Below are 14,036 nucleotides of genomic sequence, written 5' to 3' on the forward strand. Positions count from 1 at the left end.
TCAAAGCTTTTGTTGACAGTTTCAGTCCAAGTAAATTTCTACACTCTCTCTTTCTTTAAACAATCTGTGATAGGGACAACGATATTGCTGAAATTTATGATAAATAACCGATAGAAAGTAGCAAGTCCATAAAAGCTGCGAACTTTTGAAATATTTTTGGAAATGGGCCAGTTTCGTATTACTTCTACCTTCTTCTCATCAATATGTATCCCTTTTGCACTAATAATAAAACCAAGAAATAGAACACACTCCATCATATAAATGTATTTTTTTAAAATTAATAACCAGTTCATTTTCTTGCAAGGCTATCATGACTTGACGGAGGTGTTGTAAAAATTCTCTTCACTGCGACTAAAAATCAAGATATCATCAAAATAAACAACCACAAGTTTGCATAACAAAGGGCGCACAATTTGGTTCATAAGTTGCATGAACGTGCTAGGTGCATTCGTCAAATCAAACGGCATACCCAGCTACTTATACAAATCTTCCTTAGTTTTAAGGTCAACCTTAGAGAAAACTATAGACCTTGATAACTGATCCAACATGTCATCCAAACGAGAAATAGAAAATCGATACTAAACTGTAATATTATTGATGGCTCTGCTATCCACGCACATTCTCCAAGTTCCATCTTTCTTTGGAACCAGTAAGGTAGGGACTCTGCAAGGGTTAATGCTCTATCGAATTTGCCCTTTCTTCAATAACTCTTCAACCTATTCTTGAAGGATTTTACTCTCCTTTGGGCTCATCTTGCAATGAGGCAAATTCGGTAATTTGAATCCAGAAATTAGATCAATCCGATGTTGAATATCCCGTAAAGGTGGAAGTTTTGAATGCTCCTCCACTACCCTAAGAAACTCCTACAACAGCTCTTTGACGGATGGTGATAAAGATGGTACATCTTTCACTTCACCTTTTGCTCTTACCAATAAAGCCAGTGTACTTCGAGATTTCTCAATTGCTCCTGAAAGCCTTTGCATTTCCGTAGAGACAGCAACAACCATTTTTCCTTCCACTGTAGAATGTCTCGCAGAACTAGAAGGCAAAATAGTAATATTCTTTCGATTCCATGTAAACATGTATGAATTCTCCTTCCTATTATGCAAAGCATCAATATCAAACTGCTAAGGCCAACCTAGAAAAATTCCACAATAATCAATATCCACAACATCACAATTAATAGATTCAGTATAAGATTTACCGATCGAAATAGGTACGCTGCAGATTCTGTTGACTTCAATTGTCGGGCCTTCCTTAATCCACCCAACTTTGTATGGCGAAGGGTGAGGCTGTGTAGGCAACTGCAGTTTCTTCACCAATTGCTTAGATATCATATTCTTACAACTGCAACTATCTATAATTAGCCTGCAAGTCGCTTCTCCCACATGACACTTCGCTTGGAAAATCTTTCTCCTGTGCATCTCATCCTCCTGTTTCGTCTAGCATAAAATTTTCTTCACCACATAGGTGACCTTCTCATCTTCAGAACCAGCAATGGACCCATCTTCTTCATCCACTTGCTCCTCATATTCAACCACCTCCTCAACCACATTAACCTGTCGATGATCATTATTAATTCTTTTGCGTTCTAGACAATTATTCGATCGATGTTTAGGTTGCCTATAGCGATAACATATGTCTCGAGTTTTTTTCTGATAATGATTGGTTTTGCCTCCTTTGTCTACTGTATTGGTGACTGCCTTTCCCTTATTGTCTCTCCTTTCTTTCACAATATTTTGATGTTTGCCAGAATTTATAGCCATAGAAGGTTGTCTGCTGTAATTACCTCTATGCTACTGAGTTCTTATCGAATTAGAATTTCTGTAATTAAAATTTTGATTAGACTGTTGTCGAGGCTACTATTCAACATGTTCTTCCACTCTTTCGCCATTTCAATGGCATCTGCCAAAGTAAAAATCGCAGCTATCCTATCATACAGTGAATTTCGTGATTCAGTCCCTTTTGACAATGAGCAACCTATTGGGCTTTATTCCTACAATTATCACATCTCACCTGCAATGTAATACCCGGCTAGACTCCGGTATCGGAAATTCCTACCGTCCGGTGGAATCTCGGATGTCGGAAACCTCTAGAAGGGGAAAACCATGTTTTATGAAATGTTTTTAAGGTATTTTATGTTTTAAGTAAAAAGGAAAATGAGTTTTGAATGAAAAAGGCCTAAGGAGGCTTTACCAGGTTCGGCCGCCGAAAGTTAAGTTCGGCCGCCGAACATGGATAGGTTTTGGGGAGCGCCTTTGGCCCCCGAAAGCCTTATTTGAAAGACTTAAGGTTCGGCCGCCGAACCTCATGTTCGGCCGCCGAACATGCATGAGATGTGGGGGCACGTTAGGCCGCCGAAAGGTGGCAGAACCAGCCCTATATAAGGCCCCGTGACCGAAACAGGCGAGGTTTCCTCTCCCATTTCGGCCGACGGTGAGCTCTAGCCCTCCTTTGGTCATTTTAAATGTTTTCCCTCAAACCTTTCAGATTTTAACGAGTTACATCTTGTTCTTGAAGAGTTTTGAAGTTAGAGTAAGATTGGAAGCTTGGAGACCAAAGAGCGGATTTCTCCCTACCTCCAAGCTAGGATCGTTTTTCCTCTCGATCTTCAAGAGGTAAGCTTAGATCCAACCTCTCTTGCGTGTTTTAAGAAAGTTTTAAGTAAATTTATGGGGTAGAAATGCGTGAGTAGGCTTGTTGAAGTTTCTGTTATGTTTATGGGTTCAATGTGCATGTTCTTGAGCAATGTGCCTTGTTTGTGTGTTGTAGTTGGGGTTTAAGTTAGTTTGAGACCCTTAGGAACTTGTATGCTTGAGTATGCATGTTGTAGAATAGGTCTTTGCATGATTGGTTGTGTAGGGGGTTGGAATGGGCAAGAAGAACCAAGTTTCTGCCCTTTGGCAGAAACCAGGTTCGGCAGCCGAAGGGACTTTCGGCCGCCGAACCAGCTTGGGAGGCAGCTTTAGGCTGCCGAAGCCTGCCCCCGAAAGTTGGAGTTTCGTCTCTATCTGGGAGTTTCGGCCGCCGAAGGTGCAGCCGAACCTGCCTGACTTTCGGATCTGTCTGGACTTTCGGCCGCCGAAGGTGCCGCCGAAAGTGCCCTGTCCAGACTTTTCTTGCATGTTTTTACGTGATGTTTTCAGGATGTTTTAGGGGGTTTTTGGGGAGTTTAGTAGAGTTATGTTTATGTAAGTTTGGTCCCTCACTGGAGTCCACCTGTGTAGGATCGGACCCGAGGAACCAAGGTGTTTAGCAGTGTCAGCCATTTCAGAATCGGTGCAGTGCTAGTCTCAGGTGAGTGGAACTAAACCTAATGTTTTAAGCTAAGAAATTAAATGTTTTTAGAGCATGATCCATGCATCATAAATGCCATGATATATGTATTAGGTTGTTTTGCATTAGAACTCACGAATATGATGCATTGCATAATATGTTGTTGATGTGGATGGATGTTGGATGATCCTTAGCCCTCAGTATGAGATGAGATAATATGATATGATATGCCATGGTATGATATGAGACAGAAAGACCAAGTCGCCCTTGGTACTATGTTATGTAAGCGGACACTAGGTGAGGCCTAATCGCCCCTGGTGTAGTTGGACTTGTTATGATATGAGATATGTAAGCGAATACTAGGTGTGGCCTCATCGCCCCTGGTATAGTTGGACGTACTACAGTATGTAGAGGGCTATAGGTGACAAATTCATCCTTGATGTGATATGTTTGTGATGTGTTGCATTTCATGAAAGCATGAATAAGAAAAAGTTACTTAATAAGATACCTAAAAATGGAGGAACTATAATAATAATAAAATGAATAATAAGATACCTAAAAATGGAGGAATTAAAGCAAATATTTTTAGTTTCTGCTCACTGGGCTTTCTAGCTCACCCCTCCCCCCTAACCCCAGTCTTGCAGGTGCAGAGTAGATAGAGATAGTCAGGAGATCAGCAGGTTACGTCCATGGTCATGATTATGTAATAGAATAGTTGTGGACATTATGTAATGTAAGGTTATGTATTGATGTAACAAGAGTTGTATTGTATAATGATATTATGTTATATGATCAGAGTTATAGTATTGTGCTTGGCCCGAGTTGGTTAATCCCTTTGTACATGAGTTTTATTTTATGTGTTTCATGTGATGGACCGAGTTTGACAAAGGGGTATGCTGACCCTAGGGGTTCTATGAGTTCAGTCATAGTGCATACACAGGTCAAACGGGTTAAAGAAGAAGTTTACAGTTTTATACTTTAAAGTTTATGCTTATGTTTGATCATGTATGGGATTATACCAGCTATACAGGATGCATGTTAGGCTTGCTACGGGTCCCGGCGGCCTTAAGCCGATCTGGATCCTAGCGCCGGTAGCGGTCCGGATTTGCGGGTCGTTACAGAGTGGTATCAGAGCCCTAGGTTCACATGGTCGGACCTATAGTGTGTCGGGCTCATAGAGGTTATAGTAGGGCAAGCACAATAGGAAGATCATGTCCATTAGGATAGGATATGGAGTCCTGTCTTGTATGATGATGTGGAATGCCATGATGATGAGCATGTGCATTAATGCTATGATATGTATGTTATGTATGTGATGCAGGTTCATGTGTTTCCACATGAACCGTATGATGCTTATGTTTATGTGCTATGTTATGCTTTCAGAAGTGAAGATGAGAGGAACTCGTCGATCTGCGAGATTGACTGGAGCTCCGCCAGAGAATGAGGGCATGGATGCCCATTCCCCTGCTCTGCAGAGGGCAAGATCTTGTAGGACGATCAGAGAAAGTACATCAAGGGACCCCAGAAGGTCTTTTGATGCAGGTCGGAGGAGATCAGTTCATGAAGGTATTTCAGCGGATGTGATGGAAACAGAGGAGGATAACCAGAGAAGAGATAGCAGTTTGGGCATGAGTATGTCAGTAGAGGATATGGGAGAGTCCCTAGGAGGCACTCAGGCCTCGGGTTTTGTTCCACCGCAGTATCCACCCTACCCGCAAGGGCCAAGGTACCCGATGGGAGGTACATCGGATTTCTTTAGCCATAACCCATATCCCACCTTTATGCCCTATCCTCCCTTTTACCCACAGTACCCCATGTTTCCATCCTCACCCTTTTTCTCAGGTCCAGCTAACCCTAACCCAGGGAATGCTGCACCTCCTCCTCCACCAGCAGAACCAATTGTCCCTGATGTCCAGATACCCAAACCTGGTTCATCAGTTGGGGGTAGAGTAAAGATGACAGATTACCTAAAGTTGGATGCCCCCAAGTTCGAATCAGGTGATGACCCTTTTGAGTACCTCAGAACGGTAAAGATGATAACAGATGAGTTGGGAGCGAGTGACAGTAGAGCCATTCAGATGGCAGGGTTCACATTGAAATGCAAGAAGGCAAGGGAATGGTTCAAAAACTATGTGGACCCAAGGTTGGAGAGCTTATCCTGGGAGCAGTTTGCCAATGAGTTTGCAGGATGGGCTTTTCCAGATAGTTCCAGAGAACTAAAGATGATTGAGTTTGAGCAGTTAAGGCAGACGGAAGAGATGAGTATAGATAAGTTTACAGACAGGTTCCTGGAGCTGTTGCCGTTTGCAGAACAAGGTCTTGACACAGACCTGAAGAAGTCTAGGAGATATGTTATGAAGCTTCACTCCAGGTATTCCTCGTTGGTTCAATCAGCAGAAAGGGAGAGCTTCCATGCTATAGTGGATATGGCACGGAGAATGGAGGCTAGTGCCATTGTCCAGGGGACAGTTAAACAGTATGTGGCACAGTCTTCGGGTTCCAAAATCCCAAGGACAAGTGATGTTGATCTCTCCCCTTTGAACGAGGCTGTCACAAAAAGCAAGAAGGGAGGCAGAGGCCTTAGAAGATCGAAGAAGAGCAAGTTTTGGGAACAGATAAAGTCTGGTCTGGGTTTAGGTGATGGTTCGAGCTCTGGTTCGGGTAACTCCAGATGTATACGGTGCGGTAGGCAGCACAAGGGAGTCTGTTTGATTGGGACAACAGCATGCTTCAGGTGCGGACAGGAGGGGCACATGGCACGTGAGTGTCCCACCGCGACCTTGGTGGCATGGTCCCAGCAGACAGTTTCGGGCAGTGTAGCTCACCCAGTAGCTCCATCCATGTTTCAGGGCAGTGGTAGAGGCGGAGACAGGGGGACAACCCCTTCTTCAGCAGGTTCCCGTGGGGAAGGTCCATCAGCTCCAGCGCGGATCTTCGCCATGACCCAGCAGGAGGCTAACACATCAAACCCGATGGGATCAGGTAATCTCACTCTTTTATGTTTGATGTGTACGCTTTTATGAACCATGATGTTTCTCTTTTCCTTGTTTACTTGTGAGCCCTTGTGAGGTTGGGTTGATAGCTTATGGGTTAGAGTATCCCCTTGGGGTCAGTGCACCCAAGTGTGATCCATCTTTGGCAGAGTCAGTCTGCCGGTATAGTCAGAGTTTGTGTTGTGAGTAGATGCTTTCCAGCTGACCTAGTGGTTCTAGATTTGACTGTTTGACGTCATTCTAGGGTTGGATTGGTTCTTCTACTAGTGGTACTACCTAGTCTGCAGAGACAAGGTAGTCAGGTTCAGAGTTCAGGATGGATCAGAGGTAGTCCGTAGAGGGGACAGAATAGGGATACCTAGAGGTTCAGTATCAACCCTATAGGCTCGTAGGTTGTTCAGGAAAAAGTTGTCAGGGATTCTAGCTCTTCAGAGAGAGTATAGCAGTCAGGTCAGGGAGCCCGCCTCAATGCCCGTTGTTAGAGAGAGTTTTAGATGTTTCTCCAGATGAGTTCCCAGGACTACCACCTGTCAGGGAGATAGAGCTTAAAATAGAAGAAATTCATGAAATTGGACCAATCTCTATCCCTCCCTACAGGATGGTATCAATAGAGTTAAAGGAGTTATAAGGATCAGTTGTAAGAATTGGTAGTTAAGGGTTTCCATCTGACTGAGCACTTCGCCTTGGGGTGTTCCAGTGTTGTCATGAGAATGAAAGATGGATCCCTAAGACTTTGTATCGACTACAAGTCGTTGAACGAAGTCACTACCCAGATCAGGTAGTTGTTACCGTGGATCGACGATCTAGTTGAAATCAGCTAGCAGGAGCTAGTTGCCCTTCCAAGATAGGTTTGAAGTCCAGGTACTATCAGTTAAGATCAAGGAAGAAGATGTACAGAGAGCAGTGTTTAGAACCAGATATGGGCACTATGGGTTCCTAGGAATGTCGTTCGGGTGAATGCACACCCCTACAACATTCATGGATCTCATAAGCAGAGTTTTAGTCGGTTTCTGGATCACTCCGTTATTGTCTTCATTGACGGTACCTCGGTGAGTTCCAGAAATACAGAAGGGTACGCCCATCATCTGAAATCAGGATTGCAGATCCTGAGAGAACATGGCTTGAATGCTCAGTTCTCCAAATGTGAGTTCCGGTCAAGGAGCATACTTTTCTTGGGTCATATGTGTCGGAGAAAAGAAAAGTGAAGTAGACCTGAGAAAGTTGAAGTTGTAGCCGACTAGCCCAGGCCCATTGTAGTGACAAAGATCAAGAGCTTTTGGGTTGGGCAGGTTACCTAATGGAGGTTCATCTAGAACTTCTCTAGAGTTGTTGCTCCTATGGCCAGACGGATCAAGAAGAACTAGAAGGTGTGTGGTCTACTCAGAGTGAAGAGGGCTTTGGAAGAGCCAAAGGAAATGTAGATGTCAGCACCAGTGGTGGCTCTGTCCGCCAGTGATGAAGATTTCACAGTGTTCCGTGATACGTTCCGAGTGGAACTAGATTGTGTATTAATGAAAAAGGGGTAGGATGATTGCTTATGCTTCTAGGTAGTTGGAGAAGCATGAGTTGAATCATCTTATACATGATCTAAGGATGGCGATGGTAAGCTTTGCACTCAGGATGTGGAGGCGGTACCTGTATAAGGTGTGGTAGTAGATCCTTACAGATCGAAGAAACTTGCAATACATCTTGAGTCAAGGGAGAAGAACCTGAATTAAAGGAGATGGGTAAAAACTGCGTAGTGGTTATGACTTCAAGGTTCGGTATATTCGGCTGAGGCAGATATTTCGATAGATGCCCTCAACCGGAAACCACTTGGCAGCTTACCCCATCCCTTAGTACAGTAAGAAGGAAGCCACTAGTCAGAAGATGAGAAGAAACAGAACTGCTGAGAGTCAACAGGAGAGTATGGAGTCGTCCGCAAGAGACATGTAAGTTTCAGAAGATGAGAAGAGTTTTTGTTAGAGTGCGCAGTGGGAGCGTGTTGAGGTTACTGGAGGTGTCTCCTAAAGAGAGGGTGACTCGTTATGGGCAGAAAGGTGAATTAGCTCTAAGATACATTAGACCCTTTGAAATCCTGCAAAGGATTTGGAAATGTATCCCACGAGTTAGATTTACCTACTTCAATGGAAGAAATCCATCCGTTTTTCCATGTTTCCAAGGTATATGAGTTTGTGTCGGGTCCGAATGAGGTTCTTGAAGGAACCAGAGGTGGAGATCGCAGAGGATCTCACCTATGTTGAGCAGCTAGTACAGACCGCAGACACGCACGTTAGAAAGTGTGGAAACAAGGAAATCCCGATGGTGAAAGTCCCTTAGAATCACCTTAAGATGAAAAGTGCATCAGGGAGACCGAGAGTTCATACTCCAGTGACACCGTGTTTCTTCTTAGATTAGAACTTATGTGTTGTTATGATTGTATGTTATGTCTCATGTTATGCATGTCCTAGCTGAGGAACATTCGGGGACGAATGTTCTTAAGGGGGGGAGAATGTAATACCCGGCTAGACTCCGGTATCGGAAATTCCTACCGTCCGGTGGAATCTCGGATGTCGGAAACCTCTAGAAGGGGAAAACCATGTTTTATGAAATGTTTTTAAGGTATTTTATGTTTTAAGTAAAAAGGAAAATGAGTTTTGAATGAAAAAGGCCTAAGGAGGCTTTACCAGGTTCGGCCGCCGAAAGTTAAGTTCGGCCGCCGAACATGGATAGGTTTTGGGGAGCGCCTTTGGCCCCCGAAAGCCTTGTTTGAAAGACTTAAGGTTCGGCCGCCGAACCTCATGTTCGGCCGCCGAACATGCATGAGATGTGGGGGCACGTTAGGCCGCCGAAAGGTGGCAGAACCAGCCCTATATAAGGCCCCGTGACCGAAACAGGCGAGGTTTCCTCTCCCATTTCGGCCGACGGTGAGCTCTAGCCCTCCTTTGGTCATTTTAAATGTTTTCCCTCAAACCTTTCAGATTTTAACGAGTTACATCTTGTTCTTGAAGAGTTTTGAAGTTAGAGTAAGATTGGAAGCTTGGAGACCAAAGAGCGGATTTCTCCCTACCTCCAAGCTAGGATCGTTTTTCCTCTCGATCTTCAAGAGGTAAGCTTAGATCCAACCTCTCTTGCGTGTTTTAAGAAAGTTTAAAGTAGATTTATGGGGTAGAAATGCGTGAGTAGGCTTGTTGAAGTTTCTGTTATGTTTATGGGTTCAATGTGCATGTTCTTGAGCAATGTGCCTTGTTTGTGTGTTGTAGTTGGGGTTTAAGTTAGTTTGAGACCCTTAGGAACTTGTATGCTTGAGTATGCATGTTGTAGAATAGGTCTTTGCATGATTGGTTGTGTAGGGGGTTGGAATGGGCAAGAAGAACCAAGTTTCTGCCCTTTGGCAGAAACCAGGTTCGGCAGCCGAAGGGACTTTCGGCCGCCGAACCAGCTTGGGAGGCAGCTTTAGGCTGCCGAAGCCTGCCCCCGAAAGTTGGAGTTTCGTCTCTGTCTGGGAGTTTCGGCCGCCGAAGGTGCCGCCGAACCTGCCTGACTTTCGGATCTGTCTGGACTTTCGGCCGCCGAAGGTGCCGCCGAAAGTGCCCTGTCCAGACTTTTCTTGCATGTTTTTACGTGATGTTTTCAGGATGTTTTAGGGGGTTTTTGGGGAGTTTAGTAGAGTTATGTTTATGTAAGTTTGGTCCCTCACTGGAGTCCACCTGTGTAGGATCGGACCCGAGGAACCAAGGTGTTTAGCAGTGTCAGCCATTTCAGAATCGGTGCAGTGCTAGTCTCAGGTGAGTGGAACTAAACCTAATGTTTTAAGCTAAGAAATTAAATGTTTTTAGAGCATGATCCATGCATCATAAATGCCATGATATATGTATTAGGTTGTTTTGCATTAGAACTCACGAATATGATGCATTGCATAATATGTTGTTGATGTGGATGGATGTTGGATGATCCTTAGCCCTCAGTATGAGATGAGATAATATGATATGATATGCCATGGTATGATATGAGACAGAAAGACCAAGTCGCCCTTGGTACTATGTTATGTAAGCGGACACTAGGTGAGGCCTAATCGCCCCTGGTGTAGTTGGACTTGTTATGATATGAGATATGTAAGCGAATACTAGGTGTGGCCTCATCGCCCCTGGTATAGTTGGACGTACTACAGTATGTAGAGGGCTATAGGTGACAAATTCATCCTTGATGTGATATGTTTGTGATGTGTTGCATTTCATGAAAGCATGAATAAGAAAAAGTTACTTAATAAGATACCTAAAAATGGAGGAACTATAATAATAATAAAATGAATAATAAGATACCTAAAAATGGAGGAATTAAAGCAAATATTTTTAGTTTCTGCTCACTGGGCTTTCTAGCTCACCCCTCCCCCCTAACCCCAGTCTTGCAGGTGCAGAGTAGATAGAGATAGTCAGGAGATCAGCAGGTTACGTCCATGGTCATGATTATGTAATAGAATAGTTGTGGACATGATGTAATGTAAGGTTATGTATTGATGTAACAAGAGTTGTATTGTATAATGATATTATGTTATATGATCAGAGTTATAGTATTGTGCTTGGCCCGAGTTGGTTAATCCCTTTGTACATGAGTTTTATTTTATGTGTTTCATGTGATGGACCGAGTTTGACAAAGGGGTATGCTGACCCTAGGGGTTCTATGAGTTCAGTCATAGTGCATACACAGGTCAAACGGGTTAAAGAAGAAGTTTACAGTTTTATACTTTAAAGTTTATGCTTATGTTTGATCATGTATGGGATTATACCAGCTATACAGGATGCATGTTAGGCTTGCTACGGGTCCCGGCGGCCTTAAGCCGATCTGGATCCTAGCGCCGATAGCGGTCCGGATTTGCGGGTCGTTACATGCAATCTCAAAAACTTCTCTATATATTCATCCTCCTTTCGACTCCATTGAACACAATCATGATATTGGTTATACAAAACTTGGGTGTGATCGCTAAGCAAGAATCACTGTTCAATCATCTGTTTCATCAATAGCCAATTTCATATAGGTTCAAGTCTCCTGCAATAGCATTTATTTTGAACATATTTCCACCATACTGTTGCCCCACCCTTTAATTTATAAGCCACAATCGAAACCTTTCAATCCTCTTTGATATTCATAATTTTGAAAAATCGATCAACCTCCGTTAATCAATCAAGGATAGATTCTATATCCAACAAACCAGAAAAGTTTTGAAGGTCTATCTTTATCGTGTAATATTCGTGATAACCCTGTTGGGGATTTGCAACCACAAGATTTGAAATGAGCTGTGGGTGTTCAGCTGCGACAGGTTGGTTGTTACCCGTTGTAGGATTAACTGTCCAATTATCTCCCTCAATTCTGCTAATAATATCTCAATTGCAGTGAGTCGTGCCTCTTAGTTGTCGGTCATGGATAAATTTTGCTCTAATATCAGTTGAAATAGGACTATTTAGAGTCTGTTAAGAGTTTTAACCAATATCATTTGATTAAGATTAAATTTAAAAAATAGAAGGTTAAAAGTTGAAATTTCTTATTAAATTTTTAAAATTTGAAAAGGATTTCAACATTCAATAAAATAACTATTTATAAAAACAAAAATTCTAACGTAAAAATTTATAAAAAAAAATTTAAAAACTTAAATTTGAGAATAAAAATTAAATTTGATTCAAATCTTTTATAAAATTTAAAATTAATTTTTCATTTAAATAAAATAATATAAAAATATAATATTTAATGAACAACCATCTACACTCAAATCGTCTTATTATTCGATTGACTTGTCCGATTATCCGATTGGCTTTTGTTTAGAATCTTGACCGTAATATTTATTTTTTAAAAAATAATATTTTAAAAATATTTTTAATCTTTTAAGGTGAAAATATTTATTATTAAAAAATCTTTATTTTTCATCTAATAATTATGTCAATATTAACAAGTATTCTCATGTATTTTTAAAATTAATATTTCAATTTCTATGTTTTGACTATTTAAATTGATGGTCTCTGGGCTAATTTTTCATAAATTATTAAAATATTCTTAAAAGTATATATTTCTTTTATTCTTACATTATATTAAAACTAACACTTGCATCTCTAAATTTTTAAAATATAAATACTTTAACCATTATATTTTAATTTTATTAAAATTATAAAAAAATATTTTACTTTTTAATATCATAAAGAGTTTTTAATTTAATCAAATTAATATATATATATATATATTAATTTTAACAAAACTCTAAAATATAGACTTACAAATTTAATCGAATAGTCCGTGCATCTAAATAAATCTAAGAGATTTCGAATTTTATTTTTCTAATTTTCATTTTTAAAAAAAATCTTAAATATTTATTTCAAAAAAAGTTCAAAATATTTTTAAAAATTACCCTCGATAAAAGGTTAAACCAATTTAAATTACTGAAAGCTAGACTAAAAATTTTGAGCATATTAATCCAATTAATTGTTTAAATTAATTACATAAATTTTAATATAATAATTATTAATTTTTTAAATATAAACTTGAATTTTATGTTAGATTGATAAGAAAAACTTAGCCTGGATTTTGACAAACTGCAATTCTTTTTTTTCAACACAAAGACAAACTGCAGTTCCGAGACGACGGTGCCAACTGCCAAAGATACTTCCACAATAACAATTAAAATTAAAATTAAAATTAAAAAATTAAAAAATAAACAAAACTGCCAAAGATAAACCTGTGGGCTAACCCTATCCGTGAGCTCTTTTGCACTTTACAACTTGGGATTTGCGTGTCCTTTTCTTTTCTTGACCAGCCTTCTAACGTTCTTTTTTTCTAGAAGTTTTATTATTATTTAAGAAATTAAAAATGTGTCTACAAATTGAGCGTAAATAATCTAAATTCACTTCCGTGCAAGACCCATACAATAGTTATTGGTTTGAAATTTTTTGTGTCCAATTCAAATACATTTAGATTAAAAATTAAAAGTGACTAATGAATTCGAGAGAGAATATCTTTTTTTTTTATTTTTTTCGCCAGTCTCCGGCTGAACATGTGCTTTGCGAGATGCCATGATCCGTTCAAGTTTTGCGAGTAAATGGCAACTGAATTATATAATATTATTAATCAATTCCAGAATTCAAATATTCTAACACAATCCCCTTTTCACTATTAAAAAAAATTATATATATAATTTAAAACTTAATTGAACTTCTGCATATCTAAGTATGTGAGAAACTGAAAAAAAAAATTAACTTAAAAAATCACCTTTCATAATGAAAAAAAATTATTTAAAAAATATTGTTATCACAAATTAAAATTTGAATATTCATTAACGGAAACTTTAATCAAACAACTTAGATAAGATGAGAAATTCAAAAGAGGATAAATCCAATCAATAAAATTCAGATATAAAATCGAGTATCCAAATGGCAAACTGCAATGAAATTGAAATTAGATTGATAAATTTTGTTAATATTTTAAAAAGATCCCAACCGTTTGCTGTTGAGAAGAACCAGTGAAGCATGCCATTTGAGTGGACGAGGAGATAAAGCCAGAGAGCTAGCTACTTCTTCAACCATTTATTTAAGAATAATATTAATAATAATATTTTTTTTCTTAATAAATGAGCCTTATCCATAATTTATGGAATAGGCAAAACAGAGTGAGTGGCACGGTTCAGACAAGATGTGCATATGGGCAACTTACCTAAACATGTGCAATTAATTAATTAATTAATAATTACTGTGCTAAACGCAAAATCCGCTTAAGGATGCAAACCAGACACGCCTCAAATTCTTCAAT

Source organism: Manihot esculenta, chromosome 6, assembly GCF_001659605.2.
Source record: "Manihot esculenta cultivar AM560-2 chromosome 6, M.esculenta_v8, whole genome shotgun sequence".
NCBI lineage: Eukaryota > Viridiplantae > Streptophyta > Magnoliopsida > Malpighiales > Euphorbiaceae > Manihot > Manihot esculenta.